General features: G+C 46.1%; 1 protein-coding gene across 1 annotated transcript in view; it reads right to left on the bottom strand.

Annotated features, from left to right (window-relative positions):
- The window catches only part of LOC149349631 (uncharacterized), a 76,090-nt gene extending 62,561 nt beyond the window's left edge, over positions 1-13,529 (bottom strand). The window contains exon 1 of the mRNA XM_089576806.1: positions 13,495-13,529. The gene's annotated coding sequence lies outside the window, so the exon portion shown is untranslated. The remainder of the gene's footprint in view (positions 1-13,494) is intronic.
- Positions 13,530-27,281: the final 13,752 nt, after the last annotated feature.

Genomic DNA, 27,281 nt, shown 5'->3' with positions numbered 1-27,281 from the left:
TAAGCACGCTATAGCGTTGTTGGACAAGGGTGAAACAAGGAATACTCTCTTTGCCTGAGGGAGTTCTTACAAAACAGGAATTTCATTCCGTGGTTAACGGAATAGGAAAACGGGCTCGTACAGTGCGCCGTTGGCGACAAGGTGCGTATACGAATCTTGCGCAAAAATACTCTTGATGTGACGACACGAGAAAAGGTGCCATTTATTCCGCCGTGCAGAAGCGACTGCTTCGTTAGTCAGTGCGCGAACGCCCACACACACAGACTCCATTGTTGGGCAAGTGCTGAAAACCCTGCGACTATCGCGAGCTCTTCGGCCCAGACGAGTTTCGCAATCACGTTATGTATTTGCATACTTGCACCCTTGGAACGTTTGAGATTGCCTCTAAGAACGAACGACTAGGAAACGATGGAGAGCAAAGGAGTGCCTGATCGATAAATAAACGAGGAAGGGAGCCTGCGTGAGGCAAAACCTCCAAGCAGAGCAGATAACGAGGGTCTCAAGCGGCAGCAAGAGGGTTTCTTTCCAGACCGAGGTAGAAACAGCGATTCAACTACATAATTGTTTCCAACAAGTTGAGATTTACAGGACAGAGGGAAAAGTTTCGCCAACTAAAAGCAGAATCGCCCTCATTTTCCACCATTGTAACTTTTCCTACCAACAGTTAAAAAAAAAATGGCAATGTGAAATGAACTCCGACTAAAGATAAGAACATGCGAAGACACCGCTTTCTTTTTATCAACGGAAATAGTTTCTAGGTTCATGTGCTTTAATATTTTAAATGACTCTTCAACAGTTTTTGTTTACTTTGGCGGTGATCGCATTTTATATGTTAATATGTTATAATACCTCTAATTACAATAATCACTTTTTAACAGGGGTTTCTGGCTTCCCCAAAATATGGCACACGTAAATAAGTCTTTGTGCTTGCGTTCGTCGTGAGCATGAGATTTTTTCTTTTGGCGAACTTTTGCTAATGCCGTAAAGAATCTAAAACGTTCTAAAATTTTAACCTCCAGTAACTTAAAGACGCTGATCGTCCTGTCGAAGAGAAAGATATTCTTATGATAAAGGAAAGGATGCCATATGCCGAGGACTGTCAGGAAAGCAAAAATACAGAAGGGAGGAGAGTGGCAGATTTGTAATATTACTGCTGGCGTGCCTGCTTCCTATGGCGGCGGGCACATTTCACAGTGGTACATGCACAATATACAAACGCGGGAGAACTGATTCAGCAAATTTAGTTCACTTTCAGGAAGTGGCCCATCTCCGGTTAATACCTTGGTCGTGGCAGTGCGTCAAGTAATCAGAAAGTCGTGCGTGCGTCTATGAATTGGTACACTCAGGTAAACCTGGCTGTGCTAGTGGTAATGTGGCATGATTTTCCATATCAGTCTTGCCGCAAAATGAGAAAGAATTGTGCACACATGGGGCGAGGACACAGATTTCGTAATCTGTATCTGCATGCATCAAAAATACTTTTTTGTAATTAAATACGACACAGATTCTTGTCACACTTCCATGTAGCCTCCGCGCAAGAAGACAGCCATGCCCCGGGCAAGAGCGTGGCATTGGCTTCTGCCTGCCTTCACTTGGCGTGGAAGGCAAAGGCTGTGAATTTTTTCTGCGCGCTTAGAGCCCCATGCCGGCTTCATGCGACTTCAGGTGCAAGCTTTGTTAAGCAATAGAGGGAAACGGGGGCTTTTGGGCAAAAAAAAAGCAAAAATGAAACGCTAAAGCTCTGAAGTGCCATAAAGTGCCAACTAAACGGTTCTATCCCTAACTCGTTAAATTGAAGCGCTTTACACTTTTTCTGGCGGGACGGCCCACTAGCTAGGCGTGCGAGTTAATAACGGGGAATGGAATTTCGGCTTCAATCCTGTTCCTGCGATCACAACAGCATGCCCCATTTATTAGGCGCCACTGTGGATCGCCAGTAAGAAAACATTGAGCCTGAAAATATTTATGAAAGTGTACACAAGAAAGCTACGCGGAGAACAGTAAAGTGCGAAAAAGGGCGAGCTGCAGACACTTTTATGCAGCTGGTAGCATGGTAATATCTTGAGCTGATAGCTTACAGCATATTTTTTCAGAATGTCACTCAACTCACCGCGCTTACGAAAACAGAGAGCGATGACTGCCTAACCAAGAGATCAGATTCGCAGCTGGTAGCGCCCATTTGCCGTTTGCCATCCCAAGATGTCGCCTGTATCACGCTGGACGCGTGCATGTTGATAAGACTATTTCACTTTCGTTAAAAAGGAGAGCGCAGACTCGGGGCAAAAAGAAAAAAAAAAACGCGATGGAGCAAGCATCGAGCATTCACTTTACGTTCAGAATACGCCCACGATTTCTTTTCGATTCAATGCAGGAAAGATAACCAGCTTTTATATAAAATGCACTGTATTAAAGAAGAAAGCCGCAATCTTTTGAAATCTTTTTCACCTCTTTGATGCTACTAAGTTTCATGTATTCCTTGGGTAATTTGGTGAAAAGATGTGGCGCCTGGTAGTTTATAATTCGTTTCCAATAATCGGTGTACATTCGTGGAATATGACAACTTACAATTTTTCTGAAAGCTCTTTTTTTGGTTTCCAGTGTTCTGTATTCATTGTAATACTATCGACAGGACAATACAGCGTAAACATATAGCTGATAAAAATTGACCTTGGAAATTGCTTTCATAATTTCTTCTGCATGTGCTTCGTGTAGATTTCTTCATATGCTATACTTGTACCTATTCTGTGTTCAAATTTGCTCAGTTTGTTCTTCGACTGTCAGAACAATCTACGTGGTCAGTTATGCCATCTCGAAGAATGCTCTCTCCTAAAGATTTCTACACCTTATGAAAAGATCGGTGTTCGCACTGTCACGCAAACTATGAATATATATGGTGCTACGGATCTTAATCTTTTACATATATACATAAAATGTTCTTTAAGTAAAAAAACACATCTATATCTAAACCTAAATAAAAGTTTGAATTTCCTATTCCGAAAGCTCCCGTCCATTTGTGTCGCTAGCATCAAAGACTTCTCAGAATAATATTGAGCAGCTACTGCATCTCGTTACCGCATGCTACGTTCTGCTAGCTAACCGTATATACACGCAACACAATTTCTAATTCTATTCCGATGACAACGTCTGCATAAGCTTGCGTGCAGCACCAGTATGCACCAGACGACCCGATGTTGACTACGCCTTCCATCCTTTCAGTGGATCGCCGAGCGGCCGCAACGTGGCACCTGTTTGATGAAAAATCACGGACAAAGCTGTGCCTCGTAGAAAAGAACGCGACAGAAATTCTTTACGCTGAAGGTTCTGGGTGCGTGCAAGCTATATTCATTTATGCGTGCGTGCGAGCGTGCGCGCGCACGTGCACGCATGTTGGTGTGTTGATGTGGGCCCATACACACACGTTTGTCTGTGCGTGGGCTAGTGTGTTTGTGTTCAGCTTGATCAGTGCTCACGAAAAAGCAATTGAGGGAGATTTTATTTCGGACATCCAGCATAAAGGTCAAGTTTGTTCATTTGCTTAATACTTGGTTAAAAGAAAGTTATCGTTACAGCATGACCATCCAGGAAACTGTTGGAAGCGTTCACAGTGCCTAATTTTGCGAAATATTTAAAATAGTGGCGGTAAAATGGATACTAAGCCCCTACTTAATCATGGATGAGGACACAAGAGGTCCTACAAAGAATCCATCGCAATCGGAGAGGTGCAACTGTCATGCCGTTTGATCAACCGAAAACTGAACCGTTTTTCTCTCTCAATTCAGTTCAAGCCTACCTACCGGCAGCAAAGACAAGCCAGCGTGTTTGCGTACTTTGTGGTACAATGAAGCGAGAATCCTAGTGGTCTTCGCTCACGTTTAGGTCGAAACATAAATTAAGAGAAAATAGAGGGAGTCATTTCTTTGGCCCTCTTAAAAAACAAATGTTGTTAATAAAGGCGAGTTGTTCGCCATTTTCTCAGTCCATTCGCTACTTTGGCTGTTTGATAATTGCAACATGTGCGTCGGTTTCGTCAGATTCGAAAGAACGAGGCTTTATTGAACGGAAGTTCGCCAAAGAGAGTTTTTGAAAGAGCTACCATAAGCAGGCCATTATTTTGTCTCTTTGTGTCCGTAAATGGTAGTGCTGAAGCCAATGATGCCTAGCCACACACACAGACACACGCACAAAACGATACACAGCGGCTAAAGCGGGCCGAGGGGGGGGGGGGGGGGGGGATGCGTGGCTCGGTGATAGTTGGCGCGCACCTTTTCGCTGACTCCTATCGGAGAAACTGGAGTGCCTGCCGGCCCAGAATCAGTGCGCACAGGAAAGCCACTCCCACCCCATTTCCTCTGGCTTTCCTTCTTGGCCAACGCTGCCGCTGCATGTGGCAGGCAGTTGGGTCGTCCTTTTTATGGCGCCGAAGGAGACACAAAGTGTTGAAGAGGAGCTAGGGCAAACGTCACCGTGAGAACGTGTGGGCGACGTGCCTTTGATCGTCTCTATACTGACTGGCGATCTCGTTGGTGCCTCCTGCGGCTTTTGTGCACAGCCCAGATGTCGCCAGCAGAAGCTTTAGTCGGAACTATTTGTCTCCTTCCGGCTTTTACTTTGCTTCTCCTCAATTGCTTCTGTCGCATTTCCTTCCTAGAGAAAATATGTAATGATTAAAGTAGCCTTCAGGCCCTATTTGACTCTATAACTGAGCAAAAAATATTTACTCTTTTCACATGAAAAATATAGCCTGTTCGGACTAGTTGGTCCTTGTCGGGTAAACCCTGAGCTAGATCTTGCGATGCCTGTGGGTTTGCAGTTTTGGGCGTTTGTGCCAAGTGAAATAAATAAATAAATAGAAATCAAATAAACATCCGTGACTGGCATTCGAATACGCGGTGGCACGAATATCAGCTTCGCTTGTTACTGCGGCGAGAGCCCTAGGCTATCGTCGCAGCCGAACACGCCTCGTGTTATACTGGAACACCTCGCGCTGTGCATCACATATCTGCTTATTCATCAACTAATACTACTATCAAACTAATATTCGCGCTTTCAGCTGTGTGGAGGGAGTGATAGAGACATGTGCGCTACATGCGTCGGAGTGGACAACGTTGGGGCAGAAAAACGACACTATAGCAATACGCGTTGGCGTTGATAACATTGCTGCAGAAACGGGGCACTGCAGCATAGGCCGTCGGAGTAAACTGTGTAAATTGGCATTGACGATGAAATGTTGAAGACACGCATAACTGAATACCTGGGTCAGCGGATACCTCAATCGCGCTTTAAGGTACGTAGCGGTGTTGTCCACCTGCAAAAAACGGTGCTTTCGCACAACACTTCGTGCTTAGCAATGCTAAACCACCAGCATTTTTTTTTCTTCCAGAAAGCAGTTCGAAATGTCTGCGCCAACAACAACAAAAAACAAGACAACTAATGAGCTTGTTTATAAAATCAGCTAAAAACTAGATATACAATCTTTTGTTTGCTTGCGGAACCTTTTGCTGGGCTAGTTGGTCCACTCTGACATTAGTGAAAACAGCGCGAACGAAGAAGCCCGAAGGCGAAACGAGGAAGTGCTCTTTCCTGTCACTTCCTCGTTTCGCCTTCGGGCTTCTTCTTTCGCGCTGTTTTCACTTTTGTTTGCTTTATGAAAGCCTTAGTTGCATATGTGCACAAACTAGATTTATTTGTGAAGCAATGAATGGGCGGAAGTTTACGCATGCACCGCTACTTTTAACGCGAAAGCGTTAAGGCTACTTCATGTGCAAGCGAATGAGGGAATCAGCGGTTGAGCGGCGTGTCGCGGCGAAAAATTTCCGACTTGTTGGAAGCTCGTCGCTCCGGCCACTCGAGCCGCCGCGACGACTCGAGAGTGGTCTTTGCGCCATCGCGGCGGCTTGGCGGGAGGGGGTGATGTGTGTGGTGTTGGGTTAACTTGAAGCTTCGTAATGTCTAAATTAGTGGAGTGAGCTAGAGACGTCCTAATTAGTGCCATACTAATTAGAGTAACATTATGTGCATAAACTGCAGTGTGCAAGAGTTCATTGACAAGAATGTGCAAACTGAGCTGTGATAATTAATCCAGAACGGCAGCCTTAACGCTATTACTTTAAAAGCTCTTCCTGGAAATACCTCACATACGAAAGATGCGGAGCTCGATTCCCAGTGCCCCCGGGTTCTCATCAGTGGTGCAATGGGTACATGCTTTCCCATGGACTGGTGCTTCCCTGGGCTTCCCTCTGACCCTACCTTGAGTAGACAAAAACAACCTTGTGCCACAAATGCCCTTCAGGCATAAAATTAATTATCATCATCTTGTCAATCTTCGTGTTCACTCTTTAAGCAAGAAGGTTGTTTCTTTGTACGGGATTTAACGTCCCAAAGCGGCTCAGGCTATGACGGACGCCGTAGTGAAGGGCGCCGGAAATTTCGACCACCTAAGGTTCTCTAACGTGCACTCACGTCGCACAGTACAGGGGCCTCTAGAATTTCGCTTCCTTCGAAATGCAACCACCGCAGTCGGGATCGAACCCGCGTTTTTCAGGACAGCAGCCGAGCGCCATAACCACTGAGCCATCGCGGCGGCTTAAGCGAGAGAGACAGCATTTTTGTTAAAGTATAGGTCCAGCCCCGCTGGCATAAATGCTTTCATAGCTGATATCCGAATTCTCATAGGATCACTTTCAACACCGAAAAAAATATAATAAACTATGCGACTACATAGACACGTACTACAGAACATGCGTTTAATAAGGTGAGGAGGTCCCAACCACGGAGCTGGATAACTCGATGTCCTCTTAAACCTCAGAGACAATTCTGCTATTGCTGACCTATGCATCACGTTCATAATAGTGCACGGACCGGTATAAACTGCGGTGTAGGTTTCCAAGACAGCTGGCAACAAGAATTTGCGTAGCTTAATTGCTACATGCATAACATGTTGGAGAATTCCGCTTTGCAAAACCTGAGCTGCAAGTCGCGTATTGCGTAATTAAATGATAACCAGAACCACGCTGGTTCTTTACAGAGCTCTAGAAGGCAGTTCTGCACTCAATTTTGACCCGCTTTGTTACGTTCCAGTCCGCTGCTGACCCCTAATCGGCGTGGATTGGATTGCTCTTGGCAGTGCCTAAAGAAATATGGCTCTCAATAGAGAGTTTTAGAGCACCGGATACATACTAGCATAGACGTATGCCGGATTACCGGGCAACTATACGTTTTAATGGGATGCCTGGTGCACACGCGCCGTGGAAATTGTGCACCCCATCTGACTGTGCAACCACCACTGCATGCGCCCAGCAGGCATCTGGTAATCGGGTATACGCCCACACTAGTGCCTCTCGACTACTCTAAAACTCTCGTACGTTGCCTTTCAGGCAACCGTCCCATTTTGAATTCCGGGTATAATTTGTTTTTTCAACTTTTCTGCATGATGCGTAGCATGATGGCTACTCAGAAGATTCTCTCAGGCCGCGACCACTTTCACCTTTGCGGATTTGACCGCGATCTGGGAAGAACTTTCTCATTGCATTCAGTCTCGCATTAGCAATATGCATGGTTAGTGACACACGCGTATCGCACTGGACCATGCGCACAAGGGAGAACTGGGCTAAATATACTTGTGCTGGCTAGATACGCCATGCGGGCGATCCGCTCGCAGTCACGCAGACAGCAGTCGTGGTCGCTGTGCAGTCCTGCCTTGACAAGCGGCGTGTGGGAGTGGGGACTAGCGGAAGGGGCTCATGCAATCATTAACCACTAAATGTGAGCACGCGTACATTCCACCTCATCACTGTAACTGCGTGAATATCATCCCTGTAATCATTGCGCCCATTTAACCAAAATGGTGCCGCTTTAGAATTGTCGAGAGCCTTCGTGACGTAGATACAAAGTTTGAAGCGCGACGACTGAAGGCCCAATGGCAATTTCTAAAACTCATTTCTGGGGAGCCAAGCCTGTGCACGTGGTGAGTGCCGTAATGTCCAAAGAGCTCTTTTTTGACGACACGTGGCGTACTAGAGAAGAGAAAGTGTAACGCGATCATTTCGAAACTCAAATCTTTCTCAAGAGTCAACAATATCTTCTTGGGGATTCAGATTAGCATATGGATGAGACACTAGATATGCTGTTCCACATGCGAAACATGGGACAGTATTGAGGTTACACGCAACAACGAAGGGATTTCATTTGCAGGGTGCTGCAGTTAGTCTTGAAATTTTCTCTTGTTTTTTAATGGTATATCTGGCGCTCAGAAAACTTTCGCTTCACAGAAAATATTGTACATCGACAACACAGCGAATATATGTCCGAGCACGCTGCTGTATTATTAGACCTTCATTAGTTTTTAAGACTTTCTTTTACACGAGATTTTGGTATCCTTAATAGCACGGCTACTCTCTATATCGTCCTACACGAGCATAAGCGCACTATGCGAAAGTTTGCTCCCGTAGACGCCGCATATGCAGAACAATTGTAGCATGAACGTCGTGCGCGAAATAAATTTATTCAGCACTTCTTACAATCCAGTTTGCCAACTGTGATAGCAACAGAATACAGAAAGGCGCAAAGTAGCGAAGTCTTGAGGTAGATCCGTACAATGGGCTCGAAGCCAGCTGCCTCACACGTATGTGAACCTTGTGGTTTGAACTCAGGCTAGCTCTGCCGTGATAGTGTGTGCTAAGACAGGACATACCAAAAATGCAGCGTATTTGACACAAAGCGACCTAATTTGCGCACCATGCGCGGGACTTTGTGACCAAAAGTACTGTTATTGACATCGGGTTACTATTTGTGTAGCAAAATAAACAAATGCCATAGTGTATCTTCCTGAGCAAGCCTGCAGCCTTAGCTTTCACTGGGAGAAACTGGACGCTCAGATGAACTTCAAACATAGAGCCATGCTCATGCAGTTCTGCACAACGCGCAAGGCTTGGAAAATTCCATCCAAGTTTTTCACAGAATCTCCAATCAATTTTTTCAGTGCAGCTCGCAGGGAAAGGGCATCGAACTCGTGGAAGAGACCTCTACGCACGGGCGTCGAGGGCATTGACCTATGCCAGCCGACCTCCCACATACTTACGTTTAGTGCTCCTCAGGGCCTGTGTGAAACCGAAGAAAAGAAAAAGGTTTTCAGTTCAGCCACCCAGGCCCTAAAATGGAAGTGCCGGAAGTGGAAAAGGCGACGATGAAAACTTGGATCACTAAACGTTTCTTTGAACGGTGTAAACAAGTGCGCGTCGAAAGCGGAAGCGGAATTACCCGTTATTGAACCAAAGTCATGGAGTGGTGCTTCCTTCCTATAAATGCTTTGCGGCTGACCCTTTGGGTAGTACCGTTTACTACAGCGAGTCAACGCCCTCTTTTTATGGTGGTGTAGCGGTCCTGCTGCGCTTAAGCGTTTTTATACGAAGAGTAGGGCAGTTTTCCGGACTCGTGCTGACGACAGGTGAGACGGGAAGTCATTGTTGTGTAAAGTCTGTATGACCACTTCCTTCTCTTTACCCCCATTGCTCAGGCATGATGACGGCAGAGCTCTGTGGTGTACACTGATTTGGCTTAGGGAAGATTAGACCTGAAGCGTGCGTTGTTTCCCATCCGCGGCAAGGCGAGTATGACAAGTGCGGGGTGAAGAAGCAGCGGCAGTAGGCTTCACAATTACTCTCCATACATCCCTACTTCGATCACTGTCTGACGGGACTGAAAATGCGTACTTGCAATTTGTATTAACATTGTGCAAACCGCGCGATACTTAACGACCCTTACGAAGGGGGGGGGGGGGGGGGGGTAACCGTGCTTGTTTACTGGCCTTTCATGTGTCTGCATGATCTGCGATGTTCTTGAGCCGCTTGTGCTATTTGTTGGTTTCTTTATTCATTTATGGGCAAGCACGTTTGCGTTTCACCTTCAGCAAATTCGGCGGATGGAGTCTGATTCGAACCGGCGGCTAAGGGATCAGCAAGCTACACCATTCACTATAGAAACGGATTTGGGTAACTTGGAGACACGCTTTTGGCAAAAGGGTAGCAATAAATTTACGACCGCTGGATCCTTGCGGCAGTGCTGTCTATGATAGTATAAAAACCTAGAGCGGTGTTCAACAACTGCATTGACGAGCTTTTCAAAAATTAAGTCCTAAGGCAGCTGAAGCACTGGGGTACGAATCAGTGTTTTCCTATTGAAGTTGGTAACATACTGAAAACATCACGATTCTCTTGTGCACGGCCTTCTTTGACTCATTTTACTGTTCTGAGAGTAAAAAGACACAGTTGTTTTTGACCCAGGCTATCGTTTTTCTCCCTTTCCCTGGGAAAAAAAATTCTCACATCTTCTCCGCAGAACACTGCAATACCAGCGGACGAATCACAGGCTGGGCCTGTTATGGGAGTAGTTGATCGCATATATCTATGTGCATAGCAAAGGAGAAGGCACGCAACGTAAAGCAGGCGCAACGCAAGGGGCTAGTGTCATCAGTCCTTGTTCACGTGTCTTTTTCTCTGCACACGCGCGTGAGCTCAGGCAACGCTTCTTTGCGTGCCTCCCACCTCGCACGCAAGCGCATAAATGTTGGAGGTGCCTTTCCTCCACGTGCGCGCGGTTTCGCAGCTGCATTCGTTTGCCTATTGCTCACCAAGCGACGTTCGGAAAGCAGGGAGCTCCATCCCCCCCCCCCCCCCCCCCCACTCCCTTTTCCTTCTTCTCAACCCTTTTCAAAGCGCTCGTGCGTTGCAATTATCGTTACTTGTTTCAAAACGTAGGCAAGAGAAAAATGGTGACTACGAAAAGGAATAGGCTGGAAACGCGTGCCTGCTTCAGGAGGAGAGGGAAGAGGAAGGATGTGAAAGATAGCGAAGAGAGAGTCTATGTTGGGGAACTTGTCATTTAACTACAAAGTTTCTATGGAAGCTGTATAGCTTTCGCGTGTAGCCGTTGGTTGCGCTTGGATGTATGCTAATGAGTAATTACTCCCTCATTACAAAAGAACAAAGAAACGGAAAATACAAGGCGCACAGAGCAAACCGGAGTGCGCAACGCGTAAGAAATAAAAATAATAAATGCGTGAAGCAAAAAGGGTAGAATGCCCGGTTGATCCCCTCTAAAGTGCGACATTTGCAAAATTGTCAGAACCTGTTATTCCTTTATCTTAGTTTGTTTACAGTGAAAGCTGCTTTACGGAGCCCTCCCCGGTGGTCTCGCAGTGTCCGTCAACATCCGGCCACGTGAAAGTCACGGGTCATCGATGGACCACTAGTGCCCACGTGACCGTGTACCCATTGCGATCGCTGTGGTTTAGCTCCGGTAACCGCAAGGTCTTGTATACGTCTTCGACCTTACAGTATGTATTAGCAATTAGCAAGAGACAGTGCGGTGCGCAGCAGAGCGTACACATTTGGCAACATCTGAAATGGCGTCATTGGCCATGCTCCATTTGTTCCAAAGAGGAATGTGCGCATATTAGAAATATGAGAAAAGCTAATCGAATATCTTCCAATGCGATGCGGTAAATAGAATACTTACTGCGCGTTGAAAAAAATGATTGCTTCTCTGAAAAGCATATGAGTACTTTTCGAATAGTTTTGGAGTGCTTGGAAATCAGACTCGTGCCAGAGTGTTTCTTGACAACCATCGCATTAACGGAGCCCTGTCCGAAGCAGCACGAATATACAGGCGTGATCGATGTCTCCGAATATCAGTGCGTGCTTCCAAATCTGGGTTTCCAACATACGGTTTCCAAATCCCGGATCGCACGCTCGCCTCATCAACCATGAAACGAAGCTATTCACTAATGTAGTTTATTCCCGATACAAGGCGTGAGCTTGTTTTTCTAGTTCATCCTTCTATCGTCGTACCTAATACAGTTCCCTTTGCACTTGAGCTACAGGCGTTGTTTACGTGCGCACGCCATTAAAGGAAGCGGTCATGGATTGCATGTTCAGCTTGTGTAGTCCCTGCACGCTGGTAGACGCTTCTACTACGACGCTCTATACTCGAGTTTTAGTGAACAGCTGGTCGAAAGGTGTTGGAAAAAAAGCTTGATGCGGTTTGTCTTTTTAGTTTTGTCAGACCCATAAATCTGGTTGCTCGCTTAATTTCGATGGAAGTCGGCATAAAGCGGCCTGCTACTTACTCAACAAGCCAGCGCTTTTTGTCAAATGTTGTCTCCTAGAAGCACGATGCTGTTGTTTAGCTGCATATTTTTTCTTCCATTATTCAAGTTAACCACTCGCCGCGGTGGCTTAATGGCTACAGCATTCATTCGCTAAGGTCAAGGTTACGCGATGGAATCCCGGACGCCGCGGGCGCACTTAGATGGAGGCGAAATGCAAAAACACCCTTGTGCTATGCAATGTCACTGCATGGTAAAGAACCTCCGGTGGTCGTAATTAGTCCGAAGCTCTCCACTACGACGTCTCTCATAGCTTCTCGGGACGTTAAATCACATACATATTGTTGTAACCCCTGTCAGCCCTTGGGAAACTTCGCTTAACGTTGTTTTCATGTGATGCTAACAGTGTGCTAATGTTACACATTGCTAACGTCTCTCTGAGAAATATTCCGCGCTCCTCACTAAGTACTAAACGCTTTTACTCGTGCGCGAAGCTCATATAACCGGTCTCCTGTTAACCTTCTCTCGATGAGACGTGTCATTAGCATCAGGGCTGTCGCGTCAAGAGATGAAGTTGCTTTTAATGTACTTCCACCATAAGTGGGCTTAAATCTCACTTTTGGGCATTATATCGGGCCGAGTGCGAGTTTAGAAGGGGAATCGCTGCCCGAGTTAAGAATTCACAATCCGTGTGTGTCGTTCAAGAAGTGGCGCCGTGCGCCAAGGATCATTTGTGTCTATTATAAGCCAGCTTCTCTTGACACTTCCGTCAAATGAGCCACACTCTTCAGTGATTTCCTTCTTAAGCGTTTAAATGTCAGCACAGGGTAGCAGTTGACGCTCGCTGCTCGCTGCTCGCTGCTCGCACTGACCGAGTGCAGCTGCCTGCTGCTATGCGTTACTGGCCGCCAGTTGTTTCTTTAGAAGAACTTGTTACTGAATAACTCGATTTATGATTCAAGATAACTACAGCTAACAAACATGTTCCACATAGGGTAGAACACACGTACTCGAGGCTGTGTACGAGTGTTCTTCTCTGTGTGGCGTCTATTTGTTGGCTGTAGTTCTCTTAGTTCTTTTTGGCTGGTTTGAGACTTCGGCCTGACTAAACCTTGCCACTACCGAACGTTGAAGACCAGGAAACGGAGGCTTGACTCGGGCCCTTTCCGGAAATTAAGGGGTATCAATGTTAAGCCACAAAGCGCACACAAACCATCCCGCTTTCTCAAGCGCGAATACAGTGTATATGGTCTCTCTTCGGGTCTCTCTGTAGGACACTGGAAGTAAACTCTGCACTTTCGCGCGCGCACGAAATACTGGAGCACACAACACGCTTCCACGACCATCCTCTGTCGCCACTTTGCGGCGGGATCGGCGCAAGGCGGCCCACTCACCTGAAGCTTCGGCGCACGCAGCTCGGGCGCGGCTGGCTCGGTCGCCGCATGCGGTCCGGCGGCGCGGCCGGGGTTTTCATGTGGAGCCCCAGACGCGTTGCTGTGACGACCGGGGGTCCGAGAACTGCAGCCATGCAGAACTGCGACCTGCTCTCCGCGCCGCTGAACTCCGCCGGGTCGCCAGCAACGTTGGCCCGTTGCCTCTTTTTCGGCGAAAGCTTGGCGGCGACAGTAAACGAAGTGCGCGGGAGCCGCGGCCAACCGGCGCGGAGAATCTGTTGCGTGTCGTCGCAGGCAGCGCCTGTGCGCGGTCCTGTGTTGCGATGGGCGGTGACTATTTCGAACAGAGCAGCAATCATCTTTGCTACTGCACTTGTGGTTTCTGCACATTTAGCGGCACCTACGTGGAGAGGAACTGCATCACGTGATTGAGGGCCTAAACAAAACAGTGGAACTAAACACTATTATGAAGAAGCCTAAAATGATGATCAGCAGTTTGGGAACTGGGCAACAGTCAACGCTAAATAGATAAGGGCTAAAGTTCAGTAGCAAGGGAAGATGTCTATCTATAGGGCAAGCAATGAATGCGATCTGGGCCCTTAATGTGTGAATAGCTAGGAGAACAAGATTTTGGCTGAGCGCATTTGGAACGCGCTCTCAGGCCTTGAATAGGAGGTTACCAATACCCCTCAAGGGGGAAGTGCACAGTAGCTGTATCTTGCCAGTACTCACCTACGGGGTAGAAACGTGGAGGCTAATGAAAAAGGTTGAAATTAAATCGAGTACACCACAGAGAGATATATAGTAATCGAAAATGGTAGAGTGCAACGTTAAGAGACAGAAAGAGAGCAGATTGGGTAAGAGAACACACGCGAGTTAGTGGCATCCAAGCTGAAATGAAGAAGATGAAATCAGCATGGGCAGGTCATATAGTAATGCGAAGGAAGATAACTGATGGTTACCTGTGTGTAAACAGAGGGGACTCCAAGAGAAGGAAAACGTAAGCAGAGAGTCAGGTGTAAGACTACTAACACCCCTGTCAAGCGCGCAAGCTAAGTGCACTTACGGGGAGTGCGCTTCGGCATCCGGAGAGATACTTTAGGCTACGCGGTGCTAAGCGGGAAAGCAAAGTGCACTAGTAGTAAAGAAATGAGACAGAAAATGAGCAAAATTTTTGAAAAGTCCGAGGAGAAAGAAAAAAAATTCAATTTACTGTTCGACGTGAGAGCGCAAATAAAACGACCTTCAACAGTTTTTAACAATGAAAAAAAAAATTAAAATAGAAGAGCCAGGACAAGCCAAGACTGTCCAGAATTTTGAAACATACAAGATGGCGGCTTGCTGCGGAATTGCTTCTGGTCTCGGTCTTTTGTGGTCTTACTTCACGTGTAGCTCCAACTAAGAAGCACATTTTATGCACTGCATTTCTGCCTTCGAAGTCGCTGCTGAAGAGGCTACGCACTCGGCCCTCAAAGTGTGTTCTGTGAACACACTCCAACCTGAGTGCGCACTTTTGCGAGTGTACTTTCGTTACGCGGTTTAGCTGCGCTAGAGTGCACTTTTAGCAAGTGACACTCTTCGTAAGTGCACTTTATTTTGCGCGCTTGACAGGGGTATTAGTCTGCGGGAGTAGGGTGGTCGCAGTTAGCAGGGCAGGGTTAGCTGAAGATCAGTGGAAGAGGCTTTTGCCCTGCTTGGACGGCGGTGACGATTGCCTGAAGGCGAGATAGAGTGTACGTGAGACATGTAGACAGAAGGCAAAACTAACAACCACGTCCGCTGGCGACTGCTACCCATGCTAACCTAGCCTTTGTAGATAAATAAAACTAATGGCAGAGAAGCTTTGGCAGACAAGCAGCGCGAGTCGAGGCTATAATTTGCAAGGACTATTTTCCCGTTTTATATTTAGCCTCTCCTGCATTCGGACATTCCCGGCTTTCCACTTTGTTCACAAGTGAGCAGAGGCAGATCGCGCGTTTGGCTTCATAAAAGTTCGTTTTTTTAGCAGTAAATTCAGGGGGCTAGGCAAATTATTAAAGATAATCCTTCAGCTCGTAACTGACTCACTCTATTAAGGGCCGTTCTAGTGGGAAGTCCTCCTTATATGCTCTTCTCTTTCAGTAAGATTTCGATTCGTCTGTGTTGTTATCACTTGCAGACACTTCAATGTACTGTCTGCATCATCCTTGCGTAAAGTGCTCGAGCAGTATGCATAACGCAGAAAGAAATGAAATTAAAAAGCAACCCTTGGTTCCCTCGCAAAGTGCGTTACCACCTTGCTCTGAGTTTTGCAGGTTCACCCAGCGCCTCATCCCCTTCCCCCGTCGCAGCCCCTTCAAAGCCTTTTGTTCATTATACACCCCCCGGATATAAGTTGTTCCACTATTGCAGCCTAACGAATCATGATTCACCTCCCTCCCCTTCCTGACACGCATCCCCTCCCACACCACTTTCCTTCCCCACCCCCGGGGCCTTCCTCTTCGGAGCGAAGGCCCTATTTAATCCCTGCCGATGATGAACGCTTTGCCCAGACGAAGACAAGTCCCCTTGTCGAAACGTTGGCTCTAGCAAACTGAGGTTTTCCCCTCCCTTGTTCATTTTGTGATCGCCAAGGACCATCTACCGCACCCTCTCTCTACCATCACCTTGCTGGCAGGTCTGTATGTCTCTACTTCCGCGCGGGCATCACCTTTAAAAGCTACAAGCTGCGACGCGATGTCTATTTTTACGCAGGAAAGTGTGCCGCTCGAGCGCTCTACTCAAGGGTGACGCTCACTGTACAAAAATAAAATCGATACACAACGTACCATTTAGAAAGTTAAATCTGGCAACTTAGCAGAAATTATCATCAGGGCCTCTGGTCGGTGCCGTTCTCCAATTTTCGGGCACTCGTCAAAGCCGCATTGGCACGTATGCGCTAGCTTGTGCGCACGGGTGAATGACATGGGAAACGAGCATTCAGAGTTGTCCTTGGAGTTTGGTTCCCGACGGGTTTTCGCAGAGGTGGCCCGAAGTTTAATTATTGCTGTGCGCGATGTATGCATGCTCTTCTCCACTAAGCTTCGTTGCGAGTCTTCCTGGGATCCGCCAGCCGTTCTCGCATGCCTCACCATCCAGCTGATGCGCGCCTCACTTACAACATTATACTGCTTCTTTTCAGCGCTAAGAACTATCGCGTTTTTTTTTCTACCTTTGTTGTGCGTCCGGGTAGTCCGCTGAAACGCATCTACGTTTGTACCAATGGGACGCTCCGCGTTAAGAGCAGAGAACGCGATCGAATGTGGGCTGAGCGGGCGCGTAGCGGTGCAGCAGACGATTTCGCATTCGTGCTGTGGTATTCCACGCGTTGCGTACGCAGCGGCTTTAGTACAGTATGCATAAACACCTTATCTCCGTGCGCGTCTCACGCTCCGCAGGCTGCAGAAAGGAACAGATAAGCATGTCGGTATAACGACTGTACCTTGGCGCGGACAGGATGATGCAGAGTGGGGCGCGAAAGTAAAAATACCGCTCGAGGAGGCGTCACCGGTCACCGTCCGTTCTACTTACAATTCGGCAAATGTATGGTCAAGTAATGGTGGATGCAACGTAGTTCTCGCGCCACGCACCGGTTAGCGCTGAATTTTATAAAGGGTCCATTGTTCCACTCTCTTACCTCTTGAGATTACTTTCCTACTTCGTCATTCCGCGGCTATGTCCACGGCACGATAAAATCCTCTCCCTCTGATCTCCAAGTAGCTATAGCCTTCTTTAAGAGGGTTAACTGCTGAGCTAGTTGGTTTTCAGACATAATAAAGGATTTTTAGCGCAACGACACAACACAAGAAAGACGACAACACGGGCGCCCGTGTTGTCGTCTTTCTTGTGTTGTGTCGTTGCGCTAAAAATCCTTTGCTATAGCCTTCACCTGCTGCAGCCACTCTATTCCCGTGAATTACTTAATCTCATCCTGCCAACAAGCCTCTTCATTATTCATTACAGTCTCTCTCTCTTCCCAACAAACTGCCCTCTCCTATGGCGTTTTTTTTAACCTACTCCGTAACTTTTGAGCTTGGCGCATGATAGCCTTAGATGCTCATAAAACACTAAACCCAACACAGCACAACACAGCACAACACAACATACTCCGTAACTTTAACGGATCGTCGTTTGTATTTCTCCGCATTCCATGTCACGTCTATGTCCGCTTCCGCTCCTTCATCTTACCTATAGAAGACCCTTCAATCAATTAGGTTCCCTAACCCGCGCTGCTGTCTTCCTAACTGTTGATTTTACCCCTACTGTTTTCCTTTTGATGGCTTGCTGCGCTGCACTCAACTTAAATTCGAACCTTTTAGTTAACCTCAAATATACGGGAGCATTGGCAAGGTACAACTATCATAACGTGCTATGCACACTATTCCTCATGCGTGGTATTGCTTTCCGGACCTGCCGCTTTTGATCTCGGGACTCTGGTATAGCAATGAGAACAACGCACAGCCAGAGAACAGTGCCTGAAAAATTCTCCCAGCCAGAAAGCTGTGCTGAACTTTACCAGGAATTCGGGACAGCTCCCAGCCAATGCCGCTAAGTCTAGCGATAAATTACGTTCTGTTCTGAGGTCGCTCGGTCATTCTCTTTCTTTCAGACGCCACAGATTTTGTCAGCGCGCTATTTTTTAATGATGAAAACCATGCGCCACGTGGGTGGCAGCCAAGGGAACTAGAAGCGCTTGTCCAGAACACCTGGCAACGGAATTAAGAAATTCAGCTTCCTGTTTGCCCACGCCATTAATCGTGCTTATGCCACAGGAGAGCTGTCAATTCTGCCGCGCGTCAATCCAGTTTGTAGCCTCCGAGACCGTTGTAAAAGTCTGTGAAGAACTAGGCGCTGGAACAAAGGAGCTTAAATCGCATCGTGCACATACAACACTAGCGGCTGTCCCTCTTCTATGTCATGCATTTTATCCGGCTACGTTTCATTCTCGGGTCTCATTTCTCTATTTGCCCTTTCTTCCGGAAGATATAGAAATCCCGATTTAATTAGCTGAAAGAATTATTTTCCCGCTTTCACGGCTTCCTGCAAAAGTCTCCTTTCTTCAGGTTAGTTGCAGTACCCCCTCTCCTCATTTTCTCCTTTTTGCTTGTTTAGTTACCTGCCACGATATTCTCGAAAGCTGTTGAACTCTTCTGTTTCTCATCATGTATAAATCACATCCGGCTTCTTTTGGCTGTCCTCTAAAACAATCCGATGGGGTATTCATTGTTAAATCACGGATTAGCAAACACCCGGATAATAGAAGCTCTGAAAGAAGGATAGAACTGAAGCTGAGGCTTATAGCTTTAAAAAAATGTCGATAATTCTTAGGCTGTTTGATGGAAGACTTAATCCGGTCCAGCCACCTTACAGAGCTCGATATTATGCTAATAGTTCAGGAATAAGAGCAGCCTTGTAAGTTTCTCCAAGAACGTCGGGTTGGACTGGCCGAATAAATAAGAAAGCGCTGCCACGAAGAATGAGATGGATGGAGGTAATCCTTTTGGCAAATTCTCGTCCTTCAAGGCGACAGCGGCAGGTTACGCTGTATATAAAATACCGTACACGCGATCTTTTGCTTGTTTAACGTGCCATTTTAATGTTGGGAACATTTTTTCTCACTGGGGTGGAAGGATGAAGAAATAATTGCACAAATATACGCGTGCAGAAAGAGTTATGTTTGGTAGCTGCGTCACCTCGCCGCGTTTGAATACATTACAATTACAAGTGATTTCGTAAGTGCGCTCAGTGAGCCGATTGTCTCCTGAGTTGAGGTAATTCCTCGAATGAAAAAACCATTTCCTCCAAGTGGTTTTCATGAGCGTTTGTTAAAAATAAGATATTTTGATATTCGTGCACCTATACTATTGAGTTATTTTTATTTTTTAACAGGCTTATTACACAGTGACACCATAAGGCGGCATATTCGATTCGCTGTGCATTTTACTAACCTCACCTTCTGCTATCGTTTTGAAGGAAATAAACACTGCCCCTTAAAATTCAAATTGAATTTGCAGAGAAGTTTTGATATTCATGCATCTCTACTATTTAGTCATTTTTATTGTTTAACGTGCTTATTACACAGTGAAAGCATAAGGCGGCATTGCGTCAGACCGTCTTGACATAAAAGGAAGTTATCTGTCTCTCTGAGATTTTACAAAATCACTCAGAAAAAAAATATGAAAAACTTGGGGTATTGGGGTATTTAGAAAAGTGAACTTAAGTAATCTCCCGGATGATAAAACCTCTCGCATGAAGAAGTGAGATCTCGCCTTCATTCGCCACATAGTTTAAGTGAAGCGCTGGTGCCTCAAAGGCCTCAAGAACTTCGACCCAAGTGGTGTTAGCGTCTTAAGATACGCAGAGTGGTGCAGCAGGTACTTAGGCCTGATATTTGGTAAATCCCTATTGTCATCAGCTTACCCGACGACTGGAATGCACAAGACAGGAGATACCACATTACCCCCTGATTACCGATTAAAATCTCTACCCGTGACAGCTTGCAAAATGCTGGAGCATATCGCCCTCAGTAAATTTTCTTGATACTCGCGACCCTTCATCGCCAAACCAACGCCGATGCCCCGTGGACTATCAAAATTCACACACCCCATGGAGGCTGCGCGTTATCTCGCATTTACCATCAATAATCGCAGCCACACTGCTATGATATTACTGGAGCTTTCTAAAACATTTGATCGCGTGTGCCTTAGAAGATTAATAGCAAAATTACGAGCTTTCATCGGGGATGGGGAAATTTTATACTGGGTTCCAGATTTCATAGCAAACCGCGGACACGATTCGTAACCGTTGAAAATAATCTTCGACAAATCCCGTCAGATCAGGCATCCCCAAGGGTCAGTTCTGGGGCCGTTATTATTTTAAATTTCCATTAATGACATTACCAACAACATTAATCCTAACATCAAACTCTTCCCCAATTACTGTATTACCTACTATACAATTAACAGCTACAAATATTATATATCTCTTTGCAATCCACGGGTTATAAGCTGAGCGAATGGTGCGAGAAATGACAAATGAAGACAAACTAGACTAAATCAGTTTGCATAATAATAACAAAAAAAACGCTACCTTATGATGTTGCAGACTTTATTAACGCACAAAATTGACGTAAGTTCATCAGCATAAGTACTTAGCTATAGGCATCACACTAACTTCTGATCTCAGATGGCACGCACACACTGCTAACGTGACCTGGACAGCATTACGCAAACTATTATTTTTCCGAAAATGTCGGCGCCTCGCACCTGCGTACTATTGGTTTGGCACGTTAAATACTTTCGACAGACAAATTCTTTAGTACGCGAACACTGTTTGTTTGCCTAATTCAGGGGCTAATGCAACGAAACTAGAAAAAGTACAGCTTAAAACATTGAGGTTTTTTCGTAACAAATACAAGCGCATTGACTCATCCACTGGCCGTCGCGATGGCTCAGTGGTTATGGTGTTCGGCTGCTGACCTGAAATACGCAAGTTCGATCACGGCCGCGGCGGTCGCATTTCGGTGGAGCCGAAATGCTAGAGAAATACAAGCGGAATAAGTAAATAAAAACAATAATAAAAATAAAAATAAAATGTATAAATAAATAAAAATGCCTGTGTACTATGTGATGTCAGTGCAGGTTAAAGAACGCCAGGTGGTCGAAATTATCCGGAGCCCTTCACTACGGCGTCCCTCATAGCATGGGTTGCTCCACTAACCATGCGGATATTTCGGTTTTAGCGACATTGCCATCCAGAGCATAACAGGCGTGACTAAAATTTGTTATGTTCAGTTGATTCACAACTACTATAAGAAAGACATATCAAAACAGATCTTTCTCGTATTCACAATCCTCGAAGCATAAATATGCAAGCGCGACAGAACACTCAAGACATAATGACATGTTCATTAATTCTTCATTTGCCCTCGGGATCAAAGAACAGAATCACCTCAGTCATTGAATCATTACTACAGATTCAGTCTCTCAGCTCGCGTCACGGATAAATTCATGGGCCGCGTTACTTTACGAATAGAGTGCAACCTAGTCTTTGCGGCAAGGCGGCAGCAGTGGCGGCGGCCCTTTTCATGACGTCGTCATAGGTGCTGTGAGCGAACAGAAGGTGGATAACGTATACAAACTCCGCCTCCGTTGATGTCATGGAAAGCTACAGCGCGCTCGCCTATAAAACCTCCGCGTGTCGCCCAGTCGCATGGACCTCGCACCAAACATGGACAGGTAAAATAGGCAACGCCTTCGCGTACGTGTCTTAAACATGCCACTGTTGTGAATAAAACAGCAAAAGAAGAAGAATGATGCGTTGTGAACAAGATGGTGGTTGCAGTGGTTAAGTGGTGGCAGTTAACTAAAGAAGGTGTCTGAAATGGCCAACAAAATGTATTTTCAGTGGTTTGAAAAATAGGCAAGCAGCCGTAATCGTGGTCAGCTGCTTGCTAGCCCATGCCAACCTTGCTCTTGCAGAGCATGGCCAGCCAATTTTTATATATTTTTTTCTCGTTACCATGCGCTCTTATTTCGTTGACCTTTCCCTTACAAAAATGACTTTTGAGCTTCAGTTGACGCCTTGTTGAGCTCCTGTTGAATCAACTGGAAACCAACATGAACTCAATGTATGTTGAGCCTACACAACACCTGCTACACGGAATTTTTGTTGAGCGTAGTCAAGAGATTTACTATTGAGCAATTTCTGTTGAACTTAAGTTGAATCATCTCAAGACAGCCGTTTCTAAGCCTAACTAAATGAAATCATTTCGACATGCATCGTGTAAACAGAACCTGATCACATTACAAATATTAAGAACGCACGCAACACCCGTCAAAACTCTCATAAACCGCTCAAAGTCATTTTCTTGCATAGAAAAAAGTGCAATATGCTCATTCAGGCATACCTACTTTGGATGATTCGTTTGTGCTCTCATAAAAAAGGGCGCTTATTTATGCTTTATGTAAGTTGTTTATGAATGAATCAAGGTCGTCAAATAATAGACCGTTGCATATGAGCTTCATTACTTGTACTACACATAAAATAAATAAATATTAATAGTAGTAACTGACATAACTTTGCTGATCGGCAGTCTACAACCTGCGCAGGTCCGGACACCCTTGAGTAGGACTATATAAGGGCGAAGCCGAGGTTGCACTTAAGATCGTAAGATGAACTCTGTCAGTTCTTTCTATAGCCTCGTGTGCAGTACTGTCCCATGCTCTTTATCTGATGGATGTGTAGGGCTAAGGTGTATATATGTATGTATATATATTGATGTACATATGTGTTTGTGCGTATGTGAGGAGCACTACGTCACAGGGGATGACTGCTTCACGTTAACGAGAAATTGCAGCAATAAATATGAATATACCGCCGAAAATTGCATTGGTAGTCGGTCCATCTGGCGCAATACGAATGTATTCCCAGGATTTTTTTGCTTTTTTACCCCAGCCAAGATTCAGAATGGCGTGTTGATTCACTCCCGTAATTCCAACATGAATTCAACATGAACGCAAAGCACAAATTTCATTGAGAATGCTCAACTCTAGCACAGTGGCCACTTTTCCAATGAGTTTCAACTCGGCCTCAACAATTCACCAACACTAGCCCATCCTGGTCACAACAAAAATTCAACATGGCGTGTTGAGTCAGCTCATGAGAACTTCAACACTGTCTCAAGAAGCATTTTTGTAAGGGTTTCGTTGTGATGCTACACCTGCCTCCGAGATAAGTAATGTATTCTATTAGTGATTTTGTTCATTAGTTCTAACTTACATTGTTCTTCGTGATCCCGTTTCTTTGACTTTTTGACAGGCAATGCGTGAGTGAACTCTTTGAACTTATAATTTCTTCTCATTTTGTTCGCCCACTTGTATGCTGCGATCTCAGATGGGACTGGCAGTTTTGAAAATAAATGAACAGAACAGCTCGCTAATGTTCCAGATCAAGCGGTGTGTCCGCGAGGAGGCTGCTCGGCAGCTGTCGCTCCTTCCCTCCAATCCGGTTGCGGCATCCAACCTGAGTCCGACAGTCCAGCACGTGATCCGGGAGCAAGTGTCTGAGGTTCTGCGATCTGTTTGCTCCCAGCCTCCCGTTGCTGCACTGCTTACCTGAAAAAAAAAAAAAAAAGACGGCACTATCCGCTTTTGCGTTGGCTGCCGGGGCCTCAGCAAAACCACCCGCAAAGACGTTTATCCCTTGCCCCGCATTGATGAAGCACTTGACTGTTTGCAGGGTGCTGAGTGCTCATCTTTACACCTACGCTCCGGGTACTGGCAAGTCCCGACGGCCGTCATTGAACGCGTCAAGACAGGGTTTGTTAGGCCTGACGGGCTGTACAAATTCAGCGTCATGCCGTTGGGTCTCTGTAATGCCCCTGGCGCTCCTGAGCACATGATGGGCGCCATAATGCGCTGCCTCAAGCGGAAAGCCTGCTCGTGCTTCCTTGAAGACAGTGCTGCTTTCTCCCCGGATTTTCGTATGCACTTCGCTCTCTTGCGGCACGTGTTGAGATGCCCAACTACAGCTTCTGATCATCTTCTTCTGTATCAAATAAATAAAAATGCAGCAGTAAGTGTCTATGACATTGCCCGGCGTTGTTAGAAACAATGTGGCAATAGTGTCATTATGCACTATTGCAATTCATTGCAAGAATCTCATTAGGACAAGCCGGCATGTTCACAAAGAAACCATACTTGAATGTACCAAAAATGCAAATTTTCCTCCGTTTTCTTTTCAAGTATAGCAGGGCACTAAGTCATGACAAACGGGTGAACTTCTTTCGTTCGGTCATTCTGGCTTGCCCAAGATTATTTTTGAAAAAGTACTCTCACGGGGAAAGCACAGAATTGATCGCTTTCTCATTTTTTCTCTTGTTGCTTTCTCGGATATGAGTTTTCATAGCTGATACAGCGAACGAAATTGTACTTCACACGCAATACTTCAAAGATCTAGCTGAACAATATGTTGCGAACGCCACACAAAACTAAAGGAACGTTCTCAACAGTGAGGACCAACTGCAACCCTTCGTCGCAAGAAACTTGGCCACAAGTCTGCAGTCAAAGAATGTCGCAAGCTTGGCTCAAGGTCCTCCGTCCTCTGAGCAGCCCACCACATTAATTATCCGCTCACTCTGACGTATTTCCAAGATAAAACGCGGAAAGCTGTCTTCAATGCCGAAACTAAGCTGGGGGGAACGATACAGCGGTGGGCAGCTGGTTAGGTTCCCCCACCGGGGTTCTTCAATGCATTTGAGTGTCAATACAGCATCTTCTTTTTTTCTTGTTTTGATTCACGTAGCCTCATGCAAGGACTTTTTCAGAAGTTTGGAGAACATGGAGGTTTGCTTCTAAGCCGTGTTCTAGTAGAATCCGAGGAAGTTCCAACTTTCGGGAGAGGGAGCACCACAGTTCATCTTACCTCCAAGGGATTTGGAACGGTGGGGATGCACAACGGGCAACATGGCGTGGCCCAGACGCAAGACCCCCTCCCCGGCTCTGAACTGGGCCGGGCGGCGTAAACTCAAGCCACTAAGTTAGCTGGTCAAGTGCCTAGTAATAGAGAGAGGAGGTTTCCTTGGCGCTTAACTCTAATGCTATCGCATTACACTTTTAAGGCGCGTGCGATGTCAGTGCACGTTAAAGAACCCCAGGTGGTCGACATTATTCCGGAGCCCTCCACTGCGCGGCGTCCCCCATAGCCTGAGTCGCTTCCATAAAACGAAACCTTTATTTTGACGTTCGTTTTGATTTCTGTTGACCTGTCATTTGTGCTGAATAAAATGACTGTAACTGCTGTACTCGTGTGGCATGAGATTATTTCCGCTAGCAGGTAATCGGATCGTAATTGTAGCTGAAGCTCTTTTTCAGGCTAAATTTTACGTTCACGTTATCATGGAGAAAAAGCAGGATGTTTGTAGAGCCGCGACTTGTAAGGTCTATTTTTTTTTATGCAATAGCCCGATGCCCACGTAAATGTCTACTGTCGTTATTCCAGGCATCTTAGTTTCTGAAAATTGTTTTTTGGTTCGGTGTCAGTTCCTGGGAGGAATTCGCACGCGTGGGATCAGTTTCTCAAGCGCTAAATTTGCAGGTCTTCTTTCACGTTGTCGTGAACTGCTTCTCATAACTGACTCCACTCCAACCGCCACCCTCATGTTGATTTTTCAGTTTATAATCTCCTCAAAAACGAAATATTCAGGTTGATTTTTTTTTCCCCGTGAATGGCCAGCCATCATCTTCGCTGCGTACTGCATCGCAGATAGCACTGAGCACACGTGCTTGCAATGCAGGGAAAAAGAAAATACCCTATTCAGGACCCTGCTCGACAATTGGGAAAGGTTCCGTCTGAAAGCTTCGCTTCGCAAAGCACGAAACGCCGACGTGACTCTCCTTGAAATTCGCCTCAGCCGTCTGGACTCACATTTTCTCAGCCCGTTCCTGCTGTTGGCGCCGCAAGCCTTGTCTCCGATGGTAAGGATAATCGAACCGCCACTGGGACGTCTATTTCCGCATCCAACCGTCTGCTCAATGGAAGATGGTCTTTTTACAGCCGTTTTGTTATCGCCGTTTTACGATCCCGCATTGATATCTTTTTGATCATATAGGCAAACTTTTTTTTTCTCTCTCTCGTTTCAAGTTTTATCATTTCACTGCTAAATGCACCCTGTTGATCTCGTGGCCCTTTTTTCGTGATGTGTGCCCCTGGTGGCTGAAGTTGAAATAAGATTAAGAACTTTATAATATTTTCTTTCGTGGCTACAGACGTGGGTAGGTATATGAGAATTCTTTGCGCTCGTATTGTTAGGGCCAGAAATGGAAGGCCCTTTTACCTTACGTGAGCTAAGCGTAAAAAAGAAATGCCTACTTTATGGTTCACGAAATGAAACTCAATATATCTGGCTATAGTTTCATAGAGAACACGAACATTTTAATTTCTTTCCTGGCTTCTTGAATAACCTAACAAAGATTTAAGTCACCACATATGCGTTAAAAGGTTGTGAGGTTTTAATACGGGGATAAATGCGCTTTCCCGCTCCTTCGCAGCTGAGTGTTCAAACCGTGTTCGCGAGCGCTAGTGAGCGTAGTGTGACCACGGCGGGCCGTGCTCTGGCGAACAAAGGAATAACACGATCCTTGCAGACACAAGAATTCCTTTACTGCAGATACAACAAAACGCCGACTAGGGACAAAATACGGCAAGAAATCGAAGTCGTCCGACTTCGTTTAGCCGCAGGGTTTAGCGGGTTTAGCCGCAGCTTACGTAGCGAGGAGAAGAGGGAGCAAAAAAAAAAAACAAAAAACACGGAGAACCGCGCCGGGGGTGTAGTCAGTATGGTCGGAGTGAAAGAAATAAGAGTGGTGTCACGGCTTGAAAAGGCTACGGCAGGGTTGGGGAACACCGGCTAGTTTTGGTTTCAACTACTTCAGTGCTCCTGAAGACTGAGGAAGACCTGATGTTTTATAGAAATTAATAAATCATGGACATACACGCAGTGTGACTGGCTGCGGCGATGGCAGAATTGTCTGAGGCGAAGGGAGACGAAGCTGCTTGTTATTGCCGATGGTGGCTTGAATCCTGCCCGGGGATGAAGTTTTCTCAGCTGGATACCGTTGCCATGACAATGATACGACGCTCCGGGAATTGGCACTGACGTCTTGACTGGCTGCATAATGGTATATATGAAAGTTCCCCACCCCTAGCTCCAGCGGCTGGCTCGTCGCGAAGGAAGGGGAGATGGCGAGGCTTGCGCGGTGGTTGAACGA

This window comes from Amblyomma mixtum, chromosome 3 (assembly GCF_055824585.1).
Source record: "Amblyomma mixtum isolate Tamu chromosome 3, ASM5582458v1, whole genome shotgun sequence".
In the NCBI taxonomy this organism is placed as follows: Eukaryota; Metazoa; Arthropoda; class Arachnida; order Ixodida; family Ixodidae; genus Amblyomma; species Amblyomma mixtum.
The sequence above is the reverse complement of the archived record's forward strand: the minus strand, read 5'-3'. Positions and strand labels throughout refer to the sequence as shown.